General features: G+C 35.2%; 1 protein-coding gene across 1 annotated transcript in view; it reads right to left on the reverse strand.

Annotated features, from left to right (window-relative positions):
* Window positions 1-21,686, reverse strand: part of LOC134531944 (vasodilator-stimulated phosphoprotein-like) — a 49,427-nt gene that overhangs the window by 6,091 nt on the left and 21,650 nt on the right. The window lies entirely within an intron of this gene.

A 21,686-nucleotide genomic window follows, 5' to 3' on the forward strand; every position in this document is an offset into this window, starting at 1 on the left:
CACAAAAGCAATTTTTTTGCCACATGGAATTTTCCCTGTGGCACAGCCGAGACATGCAGTGTTTAACTGTAAAAATCCACATGGGGTAACAACCATGCAGTAGAAGTATGTTCTTACAATTATTTTATGCTTGCAGAATTTATGCAGTGGTTATCTTTCAATGATCTCAAACTGATCAAAAGAGGCACATAAAATGTGATGGACTCATGACCGTTCAAGTAAAAGGATTGAATCGGCTACTTTGAGCCGTGCTGCGAAAATTCAGTGTAGCAACATGCTGCTAGCATGAAATCAGCCTGGCTGTTAAATTACGTTTTGTCTAATTTCATTTTAAAAAGATAAAAATAGTTTTTGTCTGGTGCCCCATTCAAGACATAATCCACTTATCAAAAATATGGGGTTTGACCTAGCACTGAATCAAACCTGGTTCGCTTAAGTGGGAAACTAGTGATTTGACCATTCAATTACCATAGTCAGACTAAGCATACATATAATATACCTAATACTGTTTCTCTGTTATACATCACGCACAAAATATATCTACACTATTGCAGTGCCACACACTTATCGCAGACAAATCAAGAACCTCGGATACATTTTCTTTTTCAAAAGCATGTGTACTGGAACTAAAAGAATATATATATATATATATTTGAGAGAATCAGGCAACTAATATTGTAATCAAAAGTACATAAAGAAATTATTTTCCTAATAAAATTATTTTAAGTTTGGTTTTATCTTTGCTGTTATTACAAATGATAGCACTTCTATATCAAAACTTAAAAATACATACATTATTTAAAAACCGAATCTGTATTGCTGTTTTTGTATGATTTACAAAATTGAATAAAGTATTCCAAAAGTGAATAATCGGTTACCACAGCACAGCACTTGAAATAATGGCTACGAAAGTCCTTCATGAAGATGATACACATCTTCACTCTATCGAGCATGCGACACACCAGCACAGCTTGTTTGCTCCCCAATCGTCATGGCACACTGCCACGTTCGAATAGTTCTTGCGTACCTTCATCATGGCACAAATATAGAATGGTAAATTTTTGGAATATTCTTTTCTTAGGATTCCTTGTAGAGACAGTCTACTGACCAGCCGGCCTGAGTAGTAGATGTCTGTTGTCAATTTGCTGTGGAAGCAGCGGCTGGCTGGCGAGTTGATTGCATCTCTCCCCATAGATGTTACAAAAGCTGGTACTAGGGCGTGTCATTTAAAAAACTTTTAACTGAAAAAAGTCAATTACAAATTACTTACTGGTAAATGCCTTATTTTTCAACACAGTTGCCGCCTTTGTCCAGACTGGGTACAAGCTATGGTATCCCGCAATCATAGAATTTACCACCTGTTGTCAATGACTCATTTCAACTTGAGTTTTGATCTCAACATCATAGTGGAAGTTTTTTTGTCATGACTTGACAGAGTTAAAAATTACACGAGAAAACAAACATGTTTCCTTAAACAAACTGAAAAAGGTCTATTTTAACATCATGGGAGAAAGTATGTATAGTAATTCCAGAAATATGTTTTTATTTCCCTGACTTTTCCAGGGTACATGGAATGTTTTCCAGGTTTTCCCTGACCGTAGAAACCCTGAAAATGCTCCCTGATAATGCTCCGCTTACCTTTTGCATGAAGAAAACACACGAGGGAACGCACTTAACATCTGGCGGAATTCTGACTTGACACAGCCATTACAATCACATGCTACTTGAACCATACCAGCATAGAAATAACATATGACCATAAGAGAAAAAAGCCAAAGGTTCAAGGTTACAATCCATGTTGCCAACGCATTTACCAAAACTTCCCCTTTCCAGCTGTCTGTGATGTATCTTTACTTTCGAAATACTGTTTTATGTCAACACTTTTCATTGCTATAAATAAGGTCACCTGTGGACTGTTATATTGATAAATATGACATGTACTTAATAGGTTGATTTTTATTCCCTACTCCATTACATCTCCCTTCTTCAACAAACAAAACCAACTTAAAGTACACTGCACTCAAAACACCACCATCAATACAACTCTTAGTAATGTACATATCATTCTCAATACAGTTTCATAATACTACCAGCTCAAGTGTCCTTCACATCTCACATTATCAACAAACAGTAGTACACATACAGTTACATTCACTAAACTATCCCTCGTTACAAATTTAAGCACTATAAGTAAACATCGGCATACCACTTGGAAGGTTTCAGAGTTCTCCCAAACCTTGATTTTAAGCCAGGTACACGACTAGCTGGTTGATCAGTTGTATCCGCTGCTGACTTAACCACACCCTGTATTTCTCAGGACCCCTACTAACATAATCACCTGTGCAGCCATAACCAGCTGTGCAACTGCATTACACTCCTGCTCTTTAAAACCAAGAAATCCATCAGAGAGAGAACCTCCACTTTCACTCACGTAATGTGTACACACGCTACCACCCTGCTTGACTGGCTCTTTTCGTTCATGATGTTCCAGCCCAGTATCCTCAATGCCCACACAATTCTAGGTTTGGCAAATTGTCTAGGCAAAGTACACTTGCCGAACGTTCCAGGATTTTTCATTTAGGCATTTTGATTACATATGAGAGTGGGTGGTCTTACAATAACGACTCAACTAATCCATTCTTTAGAGGTCTGTACTCAGACTGCCCCTTAACATCCGTTTTTCTTCCTTTTTACTAGCACATGTCTCATAATAAATTTTTTGTTCCTTCTGCTTGACAAGAGCCACAAGAACCTCATTATGGTCTGGAAGCATGATCCAGCAAAGATGGCACCACTGGAACAAATGTTTTAAACATGCATCCCATCAGCAATTGAGCTGGCGAATACCCATTTAGCTTGTTCTACTGCTGAAGACACTGCAGATGTTAAACTGCTGACACCATTGCGAACATAATCTGCCTCATCGTCGCTGCCGTTGTCACCACTGGGATCTCTGGAACTGTCAGCAATGTTGCCATCGGGATCTGTGCTGTTGATGGTATACAATCCATTGAGTAAATCGTTAAATTTGATAAAGATGCCATTGAACTCTCAAGAATAGCCAGTTACTGATCTTATGTATCAGAAATGTAAAACTAGTCGATCCGCACTGGACCACTGCCAGAGGTAGACTGAGAGTCTCATCGTCAATTTCACACTTATATAATCGCAGCACAGGTATATTGCGAATTTCCAGGAGAACCACATCCACATAGTTCCCATCCAGAAGAGTTTTCTTCTATGTTCTTTTAACATTCTGGATATGTCATTCAGACATACCATTTGACAGGGGATAGTGTAGTGAGGAGGTCTTATGAACAGAGTTCCCTTCTCTAGCACCAGAAGTTAAATTATTGCCACCATCTGACGTAACCTCAACAGGAATTCTTAACCTTGCAAAAAAATTTTCATATGTTTTATAACACAAGCACTTGTTTGGTTTTTAAGCTTTTTTAGCTCTTCCCATTTGGAATTGTAATCAACAAGTAAACATGGCTTATCATTCAGGAAAAATACATCAACTCCTATCTTGTGCCACGGGCAATCAGGAACTGGGTGCGGCAGCAGTTGTCTACAGTTAGACCTTTGACACTTGTTATACACTTCACAGTTTGCTACAAATTTTGCAATATCAGATGTGATGCCTGGCCAGAAAAAAGAACCACGTGCTCTCTGAATACACTTTTCCATGCCTTGATGTGCAGCATGTATACAACCCAGCATTTCTTGTCTCATACATGTGGGAATTACTATCACGTTGCCCTTGAGTATCAGTTCGTATGCACAACAAAGATCCTCCCTGCAAGTCCGGAAATGTTTGAGGTCTGGAGACGAATGCTCAATTTTAACAGGTCAACCTACTGAAAGCATTTTACTGAGATTCTTAAGTTCACAGTCCTCACTGGTATATTTATGTAATTTTAGCAAGTTGGCGTCCGTGATCATGGAGGACCTCACAACTGAACATACTTGTAGTTCTATCTCCTTTTCAGGTTCATTGTCACTTTCTGTTCGACCGTGGAGAGTTGTACATGCTCGAGACGAAGTATCAGGTACATACATCTGTGAGCCTGGTTTATACACTACATTTAATGTATAACATTGCAGTCTCATCCTTTGCAACCGGGCTTGGTAATCAATAAAGTGTTTCTTGAAGATAGTAACCAGGGGCTTATGGTCTGTTTCCACCTTTACTTGCTTGTTGTATGTATACTGAGAGAAGTGCTCCACCCCAAAAACAATAGCCAACATCTCTTTATCAATTTGGGCATATCGTCATTCAGTATATTTGAGTGACTTTGATGCATACGCTACTTGGGAAGCATCCACCGACAAAGTGAGAAGTTTATGCACATCATAATACTTAAGAATTGGACTGCTACATAACAAATTCTTAAGCTTTTGGGATGCAGCCACTTGTTCATGCTCACAGTGCCAGTCTACATTTTTCTTCAATAATATCCATAGAGAAGCAGTAACCTGCGACAGATTTGAATAAACTTTGACAAATACGTTACAACACCCAAAAACCTTACTTCCTCCTTTTTGTTAGAAGGAATATCCATGGTTTGTATAGAAATTATTTTGCCACCATCAGGTTTCATTCCAGTTTCAGTGAAAATATGTCCCATGTAGTGAACTTGCTTAACACGTATTTTGCATTTCTTTTTATTAAATCTAACACAACTTTCTTGAACTCGCTTCAATACTGCCACCAATCTCTGATCGTGCTCTTCTTGGAACTGTCCCAACAGATATCAACATAGGTTTGCACCCCTGGCAACCCTTCAAACAGAACACATACCATATGGCAAACACAAAAATTTGTACCTTACCCATGGACTATTGAACATGCAATAATCTGGCTGTATTCATTCAATTTGATTTGCCATAACCCCTGTGAAGCATCCAGAACACTAAAATGCTTTGCACCTGCCATCTGCGAAGTGATTTGCTCCAGTGTCGGCAAAGGATAGTGCTCTCTCATCAGCGCTTCATTGAAATCCTGAGGATCTAAACAAATTTGTATACTATCATCATGCTTGTGTACAATCACAAGGGAATTAACCCATTCAGTGGGGTTTGTAACTTTGACAATAATTTTTTTTTCTTTGACCAACCTATCTCTTTCTTTAGAGGGTCCCTGAGAATAGCCCGAACCTCGCGAGGGGCATGAATAACAAGTTTTTCATCCTTCATCAGTTACATTTTATAAATGTCAGGCACCTTACCTATTCCTGTAAAACAATTAGGGTACTAGCTGATTATCTCAGAAAGATTGGGATCCAATCCTTTACCTGCAACTTAATCTAATTTCCTTGTCAGATCTAGCATAACAAGCTGAAAGACCCAATGGGCAAAGACTTGTCTTTCTCCACTACATGAAATTCTAGTACCCCTTACTCTGCCACTGTATGAGCATTTCAGATAGCATTTGCCAAGAAAAGGTATGTTCTCCCCCAAATAGTTAACTAGCCACACATTTGAACTCAACAGTTGTTTTTGACTGATTCTAAGCCTCTCAAACATGTTTCGTCATATTAGGTTAGTCTGGGCTCCAGTATCCAACTTGAATTTAACAAATTGATTATTCATTACCTTAACCTTGGTTGTCCATTCTGACTTATTCACATTACCAGGGACCACATAAGCATACAATTTTTCCTGTTCACTACATGCTGGAGTTTCGGCAGAATCAACACATTCAACACACTTAACTTCAGCAACAATCACGTCTTCAGATGAGGAAGATGAACTCGAGGACATGTCACGCACTTCTCTAATTGTCTTCTTCTTAGAGCGACACATCTTGGCAAAGTGGTTAGTGCCATTGCAAGTCTTGTAGCATGTGCTGGACACGCCCGACATTCGTGTTTTCTTCCGTATTGATAACACTGAAACCGCCACTGCTCCTTGTTTCCATGTTTGCAGACCGAGTCCTCCTGCGCACACTGCTGGGTTGTCACTGGACGAAGACTTTTGTTGGTTATCTCTTGCACTGCCGCTGCTTTGTTTTGAAATGTTTCCAAACGTTTTTTCTGCGATTTCTGCTGTTCTGCAAGTCAGTTGCCTGAACTAATATTAAGTCGTGGTCTTTTAGTAAGCGCTGACGTAGTGCACTGTCTGCTATACCACATACAATGCAATCTTCTATAAGGTCATCTCGCAGTGTGCCAAACTTACAGTATTCTGATTTCTTCTTCAATTCTGGCCTCCCTGTTGTGTGCATGTAAAGAAGAAATGCCTCTCGTACGTAATATTACGTCGGGGCAAAAAATAAGCATAAAATTTGCTCAGCACTGTTTCTAGTTCTCGCTGTTCTTCCGCAACAAAATTAAAAATTTTTATTTAATGTCCTCCGAATCATGACTCATTATGTCATTATCAACACTGCTATTTTTCGGGATGACGGCAAACCCTCTCCACCTACTGCTTCATGGTAGTACTTGAATTTCTTCTTATCCTGCAGCCAATTACTGACAATATCACCATCGTGCCTAAGCTTTTTAAGGGGTCTGACGAATGAATCCATGTTTAATTTGCAGACTGCCATGTTATGTAATAGGTTGATTATTCCCTACTCAATTACAACTGTGTGGGAATTACCCACCTTACATCATCTAGTTTCCCTTACATGGGCCATGGATGTTAAGTTGCCTACCTAGTTTTTTGTTTGAGCGTGATTTGTGTCTGCTGTTTTTGTGTGTGCACAGTGTGTAGTTGCACATTTTTTGTGCACGAAGTATTCTAGAGACAGTCATAACCCTTTAAATTTCAGTGTTAAGTTTTTGGATTGCTTTTTGTGACCACGTGCTGTTTTCTGCAAATTTTCTGCAAGTGTTCATCAGGCCGTACGTATTCAAGCAGTCTTCAACTTGTTGACAGCAACAAGGTCTGTGGCACTGAATCGTATTCATTCTCTGGTAGTTCAGTCCAAGGAAAACTGTACTTGATTTTCTACAAGTAGCTGGAAGTACAACACAACCCAGAATGTTCTTTTTTTATTTTATAATGTATTTCAATTGCCACATGCTCAAATCTCAGTGAGAGAGCTGTCTTCAAAGTCGACTGTGATCGCCCAGTAATAAAGTGAACGAGTAAAGGTGTTGTCGGTCCCTGTTATCTAAAAGACTATGTCATCTATATTTAGTGGTCTAAGTTTTGGAGATCAGTGAAAGCTTTTGGCTATTAAAGAAAAAAACTCAAATTCTGAAATTATAAATATTAGTGAACTATCTATTTTGATATCTGAGACCTCTGTACGAAATTTGGACCCATCAATTTGATTGGTCAATAATTTTTATATTGTTCTGTCAGCTGTTACGACACACCTGCAGCGAGATCTCGTCATAACACAGCACACCAAGTCTAGCATGTTCTCATCATAGACTTCATTGAAGGTTCCCAGTTCCATTTTTCGCAGTCGTCTCCCAACTGTTCATTCAAGCGAGTCTATCTACCAAGCAAGTGTTATGGTTCAATTCTAAAGTGCTGAGCTGTCTCCTTCATGCATTGCACTTTTATAACAACCTGACATCCATGTTTATTTCTTTAAAACACCACCTGACAATGCACAGCATCGTGGGCACAAAACATCCAACTTGCAAAGAACGCGTATCCACAAATTATTTCCCCCCTTTAAAAAAGTCATAACATAGTTAAAATGCGTGATATCGTGAAACAGGCTTTTGCAATCAGAAAACACATACCAATATGAGTACCAAGAATCAGACAACTTACAAACGGGTCCTATTCGTTGCTCGCATCAATTGTTCTGTGAAAGATGGAAACAGTATGCCTACAAATTGCAAATAGTGCACACCAAACGACAAAACTCCATTAAGCATGGTGGTTGACACTGAGTCGCATATGGGAATAAGAAAAAAAAACATGTTATTATGGAGCCAAGATCGTAGCCAGGATTTTGTGGAGGGGATCTAGTACAACCATTATATCATTTTTTTAAATAATTATTCTTTATAACTGAATTTCAAAAGAAAATTTACTGTCACACTTAAACAAAATCTCACGGAATAGCAAACTTTTAGAACTCTTAACCTTTTGAACTACAAATTTAAGTAATGATTTTGCTTTAAAGAAACTAAACATTTCATATTTTGGTTTTTTATTTGGTTTTAATGCTTTGTTCTTAAGAAAATTTTATGATTTCTTTAAAACAAGTTATTAAACAAATATACTTAAGCTATTAAATACATGAAAAAACACATGTCAATGTATGAAATACGCACTAACAGTAAAATGTGTGCAAACTGACATTAAATATGTACTTGGAAACATAATTACTGTTGGTTCTGTGTACGAGGCATGTCGGGCTATAATGGGGAGGAAATACATTATTGTAGCCCACTAAGTAATACAATAAACCTTATAAAATAATCTACAAGTAGCTAATATGCTATAATTTTCTTATTGCTTTTTTTTTTAATATTTTAATCTTGGAAAGGAAGGGTCTGGACTCCACAGACTTCCCCTCCCCCCTTGCCCAAAGCTACGTGCCTGGTGAAGCACAATTAGACAGTCCTAAGATAATCAGCTGGGATGCTCTCTCCAAGAATATTGGGCTTTTTTTTTTTTCCTTTCGAGAAACAACTGTGCATGCTACCAATCACCTAGACAATCCAACTTTTAAGGCCTGCCAGCTGGGAAATATATAACAAGTATCCTTCCTGCAAGTTGACGTAACGGCATCCAGGCTCGCAAGTGCAAACTCAATAAAATGTAGATTAATGGATTGGGCGAGACAGGCCAATCCCCTGGTCTACTCTATATGCATCAGTTAATTTATTCATGGTGCTCATAAAAGGACCACGTTTATACAATGAAGGTACTGACTCCTGGGATTTGAAATCACAGTATACAAGACTTGGTAGCCATCCATGGTAAAAGATGTGTACAATTACGTATGGAACAAAATAATCTTTTCCTAGATAGTTCTTAAGAGTAACAAATGGAGTTTACTTCGAAACCATCTGCTCTCTAGTAAACTAACTAGTTTGTTATTTTCCATTGCAAAAAAAAATTGTTTCATGACATAACCTACCTAAATGTTGTTATAACTTCTTGAAATGAAGACAACTAAATTTATTATTTTCATAACTGATTTATTATTTTTGTCTACCATGTGACATACTTCAAAACTGCACAATAAAGTTTTTAACAAATTAGGTTCTGCCTAACTATTAAAATAATGAAATTAAGATTTTTAAAAGTATATTTTTGCTAAAAAAAAAAATTAAAATTTCACTATGGAGTACATCTGAGAACTAAAGACTTATCATTTGTTAATACTTGCACCAACTTAAAAACTAGGATCCAAACAATTATGAAATTCTAACCCTAATAAAAAAGAGAGAAAAAAAGGAAATTTTGATTACTAAAGCAAGTATTCACATAAAAACTATTTTACTAGGGCTAATCAATTTTATTATGCATTTCTTATATAAAAATAAATAAGCATGTGGCAAATACTTTTGCATAGTTCCATCCCTAAAGGAGTTGTAAAATGATGTTCTTTATGATTTCTTGGCTTTATTTTTGTAGGCTCTAAAACTGTAGATTTGAAATTCATATTCCATATGGATTGGAAAGAGTGTAGGTCAGGTTTCATAAAAGCTACAACCAAAAATTGAAATTATCTTACTTTAAAATGGTTATACGTAACACAGAGCTGACAGAACGATGAAAAGTGCACATTAGGGGTAAATGGCATCAATGTTTTAATTAGAAGGACCAAAAGTTTGTCGATCGCAGGCAAGTAAACGAGGAACTGCAGTTATCTTCACTGCATCCCAGTCTCACAGTAGCTGAGGCCCTTGTCTTCAGGAGGGTATGGGAGGGAGGGGAGGCAGTCCTTGGGGAAAAAATATAAGAAAGGAATTTGTCCATCAATCGCTTATCAGAGTTTTGGGGAAATACCTTTTAAGTGCAACAATGATGTACTTAGAAAGAAGGTCGTTCTTTATTTTGAAGCATATTGATATTGAATGCACTAGGAGCAGATGTGTCCCATCTGGCGAACAGGCCGAGTGGTATTTTGTGTGTACGGGGTATAATATTCACCTCTTCCATCATTTTTATATTTTCACGAAGGTGGTAGACCACTCCCTCTTCCAACTTCCTCTTAAAACCTGTTCTGCAGTCTCTGAATGAACTAAATACAAGTCTGTTCACCATAATGAGTTGGTCGAGGTATTCGATGTGATGCAGTAAGCAGGGTTGGTTACAGGAGAGAGGTAAGATCAAGAGTGGGAACGGAACTGCACTTTTGACGCAAACAACGTATCGCAGCCAGTGACTGGCCATCACAAAGTTTTTCTCACTCAAAGTTGGTGCGATTTACACCTAATTCTCAGTGACGTATTTCTTGGTTTGGTGGTGTCACGTACAACCGCTTCAAAGGAAGGAAGATAAATTCCAAACATTTCATGTTACCTAGGTTTAACATACACAAATGGACATCACCACCTTTATAAAAGTTACTATTTCAACCTGTGGATACTGGACAGGAAAAAGTTTTTTTTTAACACTAACAATGGGAAATGTAAAATATAAATACAAAAGTTTTTTTTTTTTATTGTTTAAAAGATTTCACCTTACAATAGCTTACGAACTGTGTCTGAAAATAATTTGATAGTTTGTTACATTAACTGAAAATCTTAGTAAAAAATTAGTTGCAAAGAGGTAAAAGTATTAAATTTAAATCAAAATAAACTATTACAGTTTACTGTGATTGTGTTATCTAAAAAGAAAAAAAGGGTTAAAGGGTTGTAGGGTTGGCAATATAAAATTCAGTTCTTCTAAACCATATTGCTGGTGTCAGTAACATGTACATCAACAGTTTGGTTAAGCGGAAGACCTTATTTAATGGCCTATTTATTTACTTGAGGGAAATTTGAATTGACACACAATGTCCTTACGTTTTAAAAAAAATATTGCAATTATTAAAAAATTAGGTAGCATGAAAAAGTTGTGTGGAAACCACATTAAAGTAAAGAGTGACTCTTGCTTAAATAATTTTCTCTCATTATTTCGCAATTTCATTGCAGCCATTTGCTTGATGCTATTCCCAAGTGAAAACATAACAAAATTTTTAGTGTGATAATCATGCTAACATCACACATTACCTTTATGGATAATGACTAAGGATGCCTAGTCTTCTTTCAAACAGTTTGCATAACCAGCCAATCCGGGCGTTGCATGCATGTGGACAATTCCTTCAACAGCATCTAATTTTAAGTTAAAACAGGAAAACCAGAATTTACTTAGCCTGTAGCCATAATTAATCACAGCTGTGTGTAGATACGTAGTAATTTTGGCTACATCGTTTCACCTGTCAAGTCATTTTTCAGTGCTTAACTCTCTTGCTAGCTCCAGGGTAGTTTTCATTTATGTTATCCTATTAATAAAACACAAGCAAGTGTGTCTAGTTTTTTAATCTTTTCATATTTATATTTTTGATCAAGCATTCTATTAATGTTCCTCTTCTTGCAGCCAAAGATATAATTAGTAGTCAAAGGGTATTCATAAAATGTTCCATCTGGATGTGTAACTTATCTTCTGTTACAGTTACACACAAGTATGCTTGCTGCACAAGCACTATGAAGTCAAGTTGCAAAAAGGACCACTATGCCACGGTTGCGCCAAAATGAACAGCTAGGGCAGTCCCCTTTTTTCCACTTTCACAGCACACTTGATGCTGAAGTTGGTGCAGTTAATATAGAAGTTAGAAGTGTTGCTACTGTGGTTTCACATGACACATGTGTCATATAATTCCTGAGCAAACAGTTTTGGCTGAGTTAGCTTGGACTAATAACTGGTTTGTAAATAGAGCATGTATGTGTGAGAAGTCCACAAATGGTGCCACCTGTCTGGTAGTAAAATGTGTGTAAAAATAAGGCAGAAAAATTAAACTTTATTGAACAATTTGGAATACAACATTTAACATTTCCACAAGAACTGCTGAAAAGCAGCCTTTCAAAAACCTCTTGTTTTACTGTTATGTCATTAGTTTGTTGTACACCCTTTTCACGCCATATCTATGATAAAAGTATTCAAAGTATATGTATTCACTCTGCGTACACAATGAAAAGTATGCATACCTACAGATCTACAGTAGACGTTCTAATTTCTTGAGAGCCACCATTATGCCACCTTTAACAATCCAGATTCTCTTTTCACATTCCAGTTTTTGCACCAACTTCATCAATCAACATGGACATTTACTTTATCCAAGTTCTAACCTCACTGTGTGGCATTACTGTTGTAATAAATTTACCTCAAAGCACAACATAAAGTGTACAAATGTCAGGTTCAGTGGTGATTGAAAGAGTTCTTTTATACATTTTTATAATATAATGAAAAAGCCTAGAAACTTTTTCCATGTTCAGTTGAAGATAAAAGAAGATTTCTTTCTTATTTCCACATCAATATGACCAAATTGAACTTTTATTATAATTGTCATCCAACATATAAGCTTTAAAAGCTACTTTTAGCTACAACATAGCTTTTTCTAAAAGTATCATTGCTATTGAAGATGCTCATACTTCCATTTGATTTTATTTATATCTGCATCAATCCTACTGTACAGCTGATCTTCATAAGATTTTTTTTAGGTGCAATAGTTAATCTTGTAAAATAATATTGCTTTTGAAGTTGCACACAATTTTCTTTACTTAAACTATCTTCATGCTCAGGTACCAGTATTTTTCAATTTTACCCTATTATATTTTTCTCATCTGTATTCTTCTGTATTTTGAATCACCTACTTCCTCTAGAGCTTGCAAAACTTTTCTAAAATTAAATTCTAAGTGGTGTTGCAGTCACGTGTGATTCATGTTTACACTTATGGGGAAAAAAAATCACCTAACTAAATGGAAATGTAGGTGACAAAAATTTCCTTTTAAATCTTTGAAAAGTTTTTATTTCTTTTCATTCATATCATATAAGTACACTACTAAATGTAAATACAGCTCATAGCAATGACATACCAAATTCAGAACAGACATCAAATGGATAGTAATATACTTTTAAAAAAAATTAATATAACTGACAACTTGGTGACAATTTTACATAACATAATATGGTGTGCATTTCATTAAATTACAAATCCATAAGGCACTAACAATTATATTACCAAATTATTTTACACTCTAATAAATTATTGGAAAAAAGGACTATTTGCTATGAATACTGTTAGAATACTAAAAAAACTTAAGACTAGAAAATTAAAAAAAGAAAACTACCCAATCCAAAACAATTACAAAATTTATCAAATGTGTAAGCTGTGTAAATGAAAAAAGATAAATATTTTAATAACTGTTTAATATTAAAATATTTATTAAACTACACCCTATAACAATTTTTTTGGCATATTCTTTAGAAAATCAATTTGTCTAGTCATTAAACTGATTGGAGGTGTATCATTAATATTTTTAAAATGCATGCTCAATATCTTCACAATTTGCTGAAGACTGAAGTTAAGCATTTTGCAAATTTTAAATTTTGATGATATATGATCAACTGTATTTTAATATCATTTCAGGGCTACAATAAAACATTTCTTAAGTTCCGCTTGCATTTGCCATCATGAAGGATAGATAGTATAAGATGGTGGTGAGCCTTATCACCTTGCAGTTACATACTAGGAAAACCTAATATTCGGAAATTGCAGGAATGCTACACAATCTCGTCTAAACTCGACGAATCCATCCAATGGGTGTCATAACACCTTACAATTTGCTGGAGAAACAATCAAAATGAATGTTTCTATTCAATGACAATAGCATGCATTTCTCACAAAATCAATGTGAAATTACCCACATGAACTTCATACAAAGGATCCAAGCTTGCATATGCATACCAATGAGGAATTTACATTACAGGTTTTACACAAGTTGCGTGTCTGATAACTTTGTGGCCTGCATACCTTAATTTCTCTAAAAACAGAAAAGCTTTGCATTATATGAGCTACTTAGGAAACCACAAGATACACAAGGGTGATTTATTATAGGGTTAAAATAAAACACGTGAATCTACAGTGAATGAACCAAAACATGCAACTTAAATTAAAATATATAATTATTAATGCAGAAATATAAAGTTTATTTTGAAAACCAAAATGGAATTGCAATGGGCAGAGCATTCAAAAGACCAAGAGCAAATTGTGCCCCAGGTAACAAGTCAGTGATAGAGAATAGCAATAGATTCAAAGTATGATTCGAAAGGTTGATTGATCTCATAATGAAGATAGTAAAGATTGTATTTTAACATGGATAAATTAAAATACATAACAATAGGTCTTCGTTATGAACAAATATGTAGTACCATTGTAAAATTAAACATGCTTTAATGTAGTCTCAAAAATCTAATTCACGATGTCTGAGAAAGTCGCAATATATAAGTATATTTCAATGTCCCATAGCAAGATATTCGTTAAATGCCATAATATTACTATGTTATAAAATTAAGGTAAACTGAACCAGTAAACCAATTACAAGGCTTCATTGATCATCGTGAACAAATTTTAGAGACAGCATGCGCATGCATTGTAAAACATGCATCAATTAAGGATATTCTCAGAAACTTATCACTTTGGCACATAGTTGTAATAAGAACACAAATTGGTACATAATGAAAAAAAACAACAAAATTACACAGTGATTTTGGTTTCGAAGTATAAATAATGTACAAAATGTAATGAGCAGTCATGCAATTTAGATTACATTGGTTTTCTCTTTCAAAAGATAGCTACAGCGACATAAGTCCACTGGTAAAATGATTCTATAACAGGTAACCACTTATTATGTCACTATCAGATACTGGTCTTATACTGAGTTTTTCTGATTGTCAGTTAATTACACAGCTCAGTGTCTATTTTTTTTACATCATTCTTAATGCTTGCTCCAAAGGAATAAGATACCTTGCTGGCATTTAATACGCTGTCACTGGGACGCTTTAAGGTAATGACAGTATTCTTCAAGCAGAGGATATTTTATAAAAGTGGGGGAAAAAAAAGTCTAATGAATGGCTTGCTCACACTTGAACATTTCTGTACATAAAGCTACAAATAAATGTAGGAATACCACGTTGCCAAAGATTGTTAACTATGAAGATCTTGTAGGAGTTCACGCACTTACTCTAATGGCTTTGCTGCAATGCAGAAACCTTCTGATGCAATTTTTCGTCAATGTTAAGCGCCAAGCTGGAAGATAGATGGCCGTAAGAGGCGAGACAGACAACATCTTGCAGCAGAAGCCACTCGTAATAGTATCGTTCATCTGAACATTTTCCTTCTTCAAATACGTGAAGAAATCAATTCACAGGTCTCAGTGATACTATTTGAGAAGGGATAGTTTCATTTCCAAAGATGATACATACTGACACAGTCTTCTGTGGTAAATCTGTACGTACTATGACTCCCACTTCTTGAAATCATAATACCTAATCATTGTTTCATATCGTCATGCACAACTGTGTCCTGAATATTGAACCTCTGGTCTTCATTTAAAAGCCCAATGAATTATTTGGCGAAAATCCATCAAAAGCTATATAATGTCCTTCGAAAGAAACTGTTAGAACGCTAGTTTGGCAATGCTCTTCACGAACTTGTGACATTTTGCACATTTTACATCTCCACCCAATATTTTACTGGTCAAAATTCTTAGTCCAGCTATGTTTACTGGAGAATTTCAAGATTACTGGAGTTTTTCAGGATTATTGAAGGCGATTTTCAGAATTCTTGAAAATGTTTTTCAAAGTTCCAAGTCGAAATCGACACTTTGTAAGTTTCAAGTTCCAAGCCAGATGTCTATGTGAATGTTATTTCACAGAGGATACATGCCCACACAAAAGGAAGGCCCTGACGGTTTACTGGAAGTCCAATGTCTAATATAGTCGGAAAAATATTAACAAAAATTATAATTTCTCTAGTTCATGTAAATGAAACATGATATCAAGATCAATTTACTGATAAATTTTCTTTGTTGTATCTTGAGTCTATGAAAATTCGCAGGCTGTCGAGTCTTAGTCACTTGTTCATTGGCTGCTATTCTTGATAGAAGACGTTCTTGTCTTGAACAACTTGACTGTGATTGACTGCCCAGTTGCTGTTGATTTGCTACTGGAATGTCGGAACAACTGAGGATAAAATAAAGACTGTGCCAAAACATACAAGTGTTCAGAGCTGAGCTTGTCAAAATGAACCGTGGACATCCTGGGTCTCTACAGTCATACCTCAGCAGATGTAAAAATTTATATAGTATAAATGTTATAAAAAATTTATACATGATACAAAAATCTGAAAAAGTACCGGCTTGTTAAACACTTAATTCTACAAAATGCAAGTACAGCTGAAGCCAAAAACTTTAATAAATAAGTACAAATTATTACCGAACTCATTCCGTTACAAACCTCTTTTAATGGTGCAAAGGTCACTGCAATAAATTTAATAACACTTAATGTTTATGATTTTCCACTTGGATATTAACTTCCCTTCCAGTGTTAGTGAATTAAATAATATCTCCTCAACTGTCTATGGATATGGATATAAATATAAAAAATTATTTAAGTACTTATTAAAGGGTTAAATAAAATAAGATAAACTTTCTTGCTGATTGCAAGTGATTTTTTCGATCTTGTGGCATACTTGTTCCGGAAGTCCATTCCAGATTACACTACCACTTTTAAAATCAATATCTGGAAGAAAAAAAATACTGGCCATAACTATGTTAGATCTTTACATACAAGCTGACTAGCTAGCTGCAATTGAGGCTGGCAGCAAAATGTAAGAAACAGATCTATTGTTAAAATTTTTTAGAATGTAAGAAGTGAAATAGTAGTGATGAATTCAAACAATTTTGCTTTTCACGCCATCAGCGCATGCATTAGACCCCGACTTCTTGGATTTTTCCAATTTTTTTGCTGTAATTCTAATTTTGAACTATTTATCCCAATTTTTGACATGTCAAGGCATAAATTATATCTCCTAGAACTTCCATACCTTGTTGCAACCACATACTTACTAACAGACTAGTCTGCAAGTACTGCGAGGAAATAAATTATTATTTAATGCGGGCGACTACAACTATTTTAACAACCACACCAGTTTACAAGTGTTGACTTCAACAAGTAGCCAAAATTAACTCCTATGCCATGTCGAACCAAAAAAATTAAGCATGGAAGATTTATTGCAAGCAGTATCAGAATACTTAAAATTGCAAGATGGCAGGGCCTAATCTCCATTTAAGTAGGCTCTGTTCCACTCCTAACTTTTTGCTTGTTGTAGCAATTGTTTTTCTCCAACACATTGATCTTGAGACTGTTAACTGCAAATACTCTGAATTTTTTTTGGCTGTTAAAAAATTTCATTACATTTAATTTGTTGAAAGAACATAAAATAAACTAAAAAGTTCTTTGAATATCGTGCAAAAATATATTCTTAGTGCAGTAACATAAGAGTGCAGAGTTTGCGATGGTGCAAATCAAATTATATTATCAGAATATTGCTATGAATATGGGATACCATTTATAAATTATTTAGTAACCTTGGCAGTGCTGGCTTATGATAAATAGCTGGAACATTATGAAAGTAAGAACTGTTGTGAAATTCCAGAAAACCTTTTTAGTTTGCTTTCAGTTTACTTACATTTTAAGTTTATTCTCTCTGCTAACTAAAATAAAAAAATAGAAAATTAAAGATTATACTTTTTTCCTACAGCTTAACTCATGTTTGCTAAGACTGACACATTTATATCAACACTTAAGCTTATGAATTTTTAAAATGATAATTACATTATTTTTCATTCATGACTATATTTTTTACTGTAGTACTGTTAGCAGTAGTCAATTACATAGATCAATTACATACATGTAAAGGAATTACAACCATGATAGTTTCATTTTCTTGAGGTCTGTATGTATGATTCCCAAACAAAAATTGAGCACTCATTTGGATCACCAAAAACACAAAATGTGGCCACAACCACATAACAATAAACATTTCATTGGAAGTTGAAGTATGTAATCAATAAATTCTACATTTTTAAGTCTACTGATAATCTGTTTTATGATTTTTAACAAGGAATTTCTGCTATGTATCATGGTTATTAAAAGTCTGTTCACTAAGAGATATGTGAAATAAGTTTTGATACCTATTAAAAATAATGTAGAATATATATTACAAATATTTAATATTTATAAAGAAAAGTAACTTAAATTTTCAAGTTCAGACATTTTTACTGTGAATTTCAGACTTTTGTTACTCAGTGTTTCCGCTTTACTTAAAAAATAGCATAGGTATATTTTCCTTCCATTTTAGAACAGTTTAGAATTCATTTCCACAGTTCAGATGTTGTAAGGTTTATTTTTTTTTCTCTTAACTGAGAACTCACAGCGATGACTGTCACTTCCCTCCTGATCAGAATCGTTGCAAGCTCCTGTTATTCCGGGCAAGAAATTCTCTTCCCTTTCAAGTGCCACCAGTAGTCATACCTCTCCTGCTCAGCACTGATGCTTCAGCCACCATGGACTAACAATACCACAAAAACATGTCTTTTTTTTTTTTTTTTTTTTCTGCGCACGTTGCTAACATTGTGTCGCAATTTGCCCTCGGAATCGTCAAAATCAGATGTTAACACAGGCGCGCATTTGTTTACAAATTGTACCTTAACTAGAGATGTGAGTAGGAGAATTTTCCATTTTTTTTCCATCACCAAGACAGATGTACATAATTTAAAAACAGCTTGATGAACATTAAATCATTTATTTTTTATAGATTGGGAGGTAACGTTTAAAGACCCCGCCTTCCTTTGCACACGTGTACAGTGCTTCAGAAGAAACCACGTAATTTGAAAAATGCTCAAGATATTGAAGTGGTGTCTGTTTACAAAAATTATTTCTGAATGTGCCAAGGGTGGATGGGTAGTTGTTTCCATGTTTCTTTTTAAACTGTATTTTTAGACATAAAATGACCGGTAAAGATTCTTGAAAGCACTTTTATCTCTATTTCTCGCCAATCAATGTTATCGTTGCAGCTCAAATTTCATAGTTGTCCTACGGACGACGTAAAGACTGTGTACCAGTTCAGAGCTTTGCGCTTAGAGGAGCTACCACACTACATGCATCAGCGGGCATCGCACTTATCATCCTGCCTCACTAACACAGATACACCCCTGGCTCGGCAGGCCCCAAAACAAATTTTATTTTTGTTCGTATCAGTTGGTACATGCAACTCTCAAATGCTAAGCGGGCCATTATGTTGTACAGAAAGACCAAATGTATGTTTAATTTTCTTTGACTTGTATGAAAAAGTTTATAAATTGTAACGGTTTTTTAATGTTAAAGTATAACTTGCAAAATTGAGTGGTTGTGCACAAAATTTCCTGATTAGCTACCATATAATTTTATCAAAAAATACTTTTCTGGGTAATTAATATCTCTAATAACAACCGTTAAAATGTTGTGAGTATAAATTAATAAATATATACTAAACATATTAAAACTCACCAATAATGAAATATCAAACTTACTGCATTAAAAAATTGAACAAATGAAGCAATGCAATAAGTTAACATCTCAACAACGAACCACATCCGTCTGACTGTGACACACGATTTTGACGGTTCTCTTGGCAAATGAGCAATGTCTCAATCTCATATTCCGTTCTAATGTTTGCTGACTTAATTTTGGAGCTAACAGGCTGTATGTATGTCATGTTATTTATAATTTTTGCTGAAAAGTTTCTCGATTGTTGGTTCATGTCCAATCACGATCAAAACATGCATTTTCACTATCCAAAATAAAACCTGGATTCTCTGAGAAAATGGGATAAAAAATGATAGAATAAATCAGCAGTTCCCAATTTTTTTTCGGCCACGGAATCCTATGTTAGACTTTTCTTTTGGCGGAACCCCAACTCCTTCAAAGAAAGTTATTTGACATTAATTTTGCCTGCTCTATATGGCATTCATCCTGACTCACGGAACCCCTTGACCCTGCCACGGAACACCTTTTGGGAACCACTGGAATAGATTATAGTGTGACAAGAAATAAAATACTCTTCTCGGAGTTTGACATTGGTATCTGCGCAGGTTCTTTTGTTAGTTGTCGCATTGAAGGTACTGGTCATATAATCGTAAATCCCGAAGAATAATGTTAAAAAAAAAATACAGTGAATGGTCTTTAATATGGAAATTTCAGGACCACGTCAATACCATGACAATTTTGCTGCAGTGATCCAATTTTAAGGTCCCCGCCAACCTGGACACAAATGCTGTGTGCAGAGATTTAGAAAAAAAACCATGCAATTTGAAAATTGTTCATGGTAAGTGGTGTCCGTTTATGACAAGCATGTAAGAATATGGGTGGCTCTGTTTTCATACTTTGTTTTAAAACTGTATTTTTAGAAAAGTAAAAATGGCAAAAACGCACGTTTTCAGAATAATTTTCAGGTATGAAACATTTGATTCAGATTCTTTATCTTAAATTCCCCGCCATATAATGTAATGGTTATAGCTCAAAGGCTGCACGCCAGTTCAGAACTATGCACTCAGAGGCGATAATTCGCTGGAATCACCAACAAGCATCGCACTATTTGACAAATACTCCCCAGACAAGGCGGCCCTCTTAATATAGGTTTAACGTAAATACTAAAAAAACATACAGTTGAATGGTATCTAAAACAAGTTGAAAAAAGTTCTATAGCAGCGTAGACCCTTACTCTTTTGACTAATCATAAAAATGTATGTATTAAAAATGACAGCTGAATACCTGTTGTAAGTATCAACATTTTGGCAAAATGTTGTTGGCAATGTTTTGCACTAGTTGATATTTTAAACTATTTTTTGTTTGAATTCTTCCTTCATTGGGGAAAAGCTCCTATATGTGGGAGTTAGAATTCTTTTTGTCTGTTATGAGTATAAGTTTTTTTTTGTACATCGGTGGTAGAGTGAGAGACAGATAGGTGTGCCTTGTGCATGATAACTGTGAATTTACAGACATTCCCAGAATGTTATCAGTATGTGTGGAAGGGACAGAGAAATGGAAAATTCCATGTGTGAAAAAAATCACAAGAAATATTGTGACACAATAAACTCTGAGCGAACTAAAAATGTGGGCAACATGACCTGGTGGCCAATCAACAGCCGGAATACACCTGGAAGAATCTGAACTTGAGCGGATGGATTGGCGCTGGACTACAGAATGAGCCGAACCATTGGACACCCAGATAAAACCCTTTCACCATACAGCATGTTTGCTTGACAAAACTTCAATCAAAAAAATTTTTAAAGCAAAATATTTTGTTTGTTTTTTTAGCAACCGTAAAACAGGGTGAATAGAAACAGTCTGATCAAAAATTATTTATGAATAAAATCATTAAATGAAAATTTTTCTATTTGGAAAGTTATTTGCCAACATTATTAAGAGTAATTTATATTGAAGAATTAGGTTTTCACGATTCTCTTTAACTGACTGTTTCTATTTACCCCATTTTACAGAACATTAAATACATTGCCTATGAGTATCTTATTATTATTAAGTAAATAAGATTAGATAAACGTACTCTATGCAATTTCAAATTCTGACAATAAGTAAAGGTTATTAGAGAGTTATTTTGTAAAAAAAAATTGTCACCACACACACCAAATTTTTTTTATAATTTTCAGGAAAAA

This window comes from Bacillus rossius, chromosome 5, assembly GCF_032445375.1.
Source record: "Bacillus rossius redtenbacheri isolate Brsri chromosome 5, Brsri_v3, whole genome shotgun sequence".
Taxonomy (NCBI): Eukaryota; Metazoa; Arthropoda; class Insecta; order Phasmatodea; family Bacillidae; genus Bacillus; species Bacillus rossius.